The 2,411-nt window shown below is 32.6% G+C and overlaps 1 long non-coding RNA gene across 1 annotated transcript; it reads right to left on the bottom strand.

Moving 5' to 3' along the window:
- Positions 1-248: 248 nt before the first annotated feature.
- LOC108948786 (uncharacterized) lies at positions 249-1,155 on the bottom strand. Its single transcript, XR_001973562.3, has 3 exons — positions 1,039-1,155; positions 634-942; positions 249-543 (listed from the first exon to the last, which is right to left on the bottom strand). It is a non-coding gene; the product is annotated as an uncharacterized lncRNA (long non-coding RNA).
- Between the last annotated feature and the right edge of the window lie 1,256 nt (positions 1,156-2,411).

Here is a 2,411-nt window from a genome sequence, read left to right as displayed (position 1 = left end):
AACAATTGTTCTGCTTGAGGTGCAAGCACAAGTGGTTCATTTGTTGCTGGCTTTCGTTAGTATTGACACTAACAAAGCCATGTTTATCTATCTTCACTCCTTTTCCAATGTGATCAACATCCAACCAATCATATTTAAATAAAACAATCCGTTTACCTTCGAGATATTAAAGTTCTACTATTTCGGTCAGAGTATCATAATAATTTATATTTTGACCGTTCATTATTTCTCGTACTAAAACACCACTATTTTGCTTCACCCTGTTTCCTTCGAGTTGTTTAGTATGAAATCTAAAACCATTTATCTCATACCCTTTGAATCTTTGGACTCCATCAAAAGGACCTCTAGCCAAAGAATATAACTCGCACCCTACGTGTGAGTTGTTTCCTTTCTTGCGCATTTGCACAATCTGTATAATAATAAATAAATAAAATAATGATGCTAAAGAAGTATTACAAATAAAAATTAACAATGTAATGAAAACTTACTCGATGAAAAATTCAATGGTCGAAGTTCATGTTCCTATTATTCTGCTCGTACTCGCTCTCGTACTCACTGTTTAAAATAACCATAATAGTTGAGAAAAGGCTAACAAAATCAAGCAGAAATGTACAATGGCATAAAGAAACATACCGTAAAAATGGTTGAACTTCTTCACAATTTCTCAAAACATAAAGATGAGCTTGTTTTCGCTCAAACTCTTCAAGATTTCTGGATGTATCTCTTAATAAAGGGCAGCCCTTTTGTTCAAAAATTGATAATCCACTAAATGGCTCAACCTGATCACCTTCACAATTTTTGTCCACTGGATTATTCTCTTTCCCACTTCCATGTAAATACTTTGAACAAAATATCATACTTTCTTCAGCAATATATCGTTATGCAATAGATCCTTCAGGTCGACATCTATTACGAACATAACATTTCAATTTGCGCAAGAACCTACATGATAATAATAATAATAATAGGCAATTAAATGCTTAGCATGATAAATTAATAAATCACATTAAATTGAAATTATAAAATGCAAAAACATACCGCTCTATTGGATACATCCACCTGTATTGTACAGGTCCAACAATCAAAGCCTCTCTTGGAAGATGAATGACCAAGTGCACCATAATATCAAAAAATGCTGGTAGGAATTTGTTTCCTTTCATGTCTGTTTGATTTTTTATTTTAAAGCACTGTGAAGAATTTGTCCGAAAATTCTGAACTCTTAAAGATCACTGTTAGATACCATGTACTAGAAGGTTTAAATTTCTGTTAAATCATAGGCATCATGCCTTAGAAATGAGATTGTTGATTAGCTGGTTTATAACATAAATTGGTGATTATAGTTAATGCAGTGGTTTTTCTTTCTTAGTTTACAATAAAATTTGTATGAGTTCGTTGTGGAAAGCACGACTTGGGGTTGGTAGATTTCACACTTCAGGTTCTGTGAAAAGCATTGACTTACTTGAGGTTTCAGTGTTATTTGGTCCTATATTGAAAATACCACATATATTTGTATTTATGATAATGTAATTTAGTGTCTTACAAATTTTTGTTTGTAACCAGAATGGTTAGGAATGATTTTTGAAAAAAAATTAATCGCTTGACTGATAATCGTGACTCGGAACCTGTCAAGAGTTCTAAGAAGCCATCTATTGACGAAAACTTGCTCACGCAACATGTAGAAGAACTTGTTTATCTGGGTAATTGCAATATGCTTTTTGTGCAATATTGAATTTGCCATTAATTCGTTTTTTTCATTAGATACATTTGTGTCTTTGTTTAATCATATTTAGCTAATTCATCTTCAATAATTTTCTAGGGAGCGTGGACATGATAAGGGAGAAAGAAATTAGCTATCACTATGGTGGCCATTTTGTATTCTCCCCTTCTAGAAAATATGTAGCTGGTCATTTGAAAACAAACATTGATGTTGATTTCATATCTTTCTTTGACCTATTGGATGACTTGAAAGAATATTGTAACTTCAATATTTGTGAGGGAGACAAGTTCTTTTATTTGAGAGGTGATAGAATTATTAGTGATTATGAAGGGTGTGATGACCCAAAATGTCATCTTTAAATTTAATAATTAATTTTGTATTCTAAGACCTCAAAAAGCACTATTTATCATTCCTCGACTTGCGTGCGCAGTCCGTAAAATTTTTCAAAAATTTTTCAGGTGAAAAATGAATTAAAATGTGAATTAGAGCTTTAAAACTCAACTGAGTTGACTTTGGTCAATATTTTGAGCAAACGAACTCGGATCAGTGTTTTGACAGTTTCGGTAGGTCCATATCATGGCGTATACCCGGAATCAAATTCTGATAACTAGAATAAAAAATAAGGGAATACTAGACATAGGACGACCCAACATGATATAGAAACTTATACATGTGGCATACGGGCTTATAAGGT

The sequence above is a fragment of the Nicotiana tomentosiformis genome, chromosome 3 (genome assembly GCF_000390325.3).
Source record: "Nicotiana tomentosiformis chromosome 3, ASM39032v3, whole genome shotgun sequence".
Lineage (NCBI taxonomy): Eukaryota > Viridiplantae > Streptophyta > Magnoliopsida > Solanales > Solanaceae > Nicotiana > Nicotiana tomentosiformis.
Note: the sequence above shows the minus strand (reverse complement) of the source record. Positions and strands in the feature narration are given on the sequence as shown.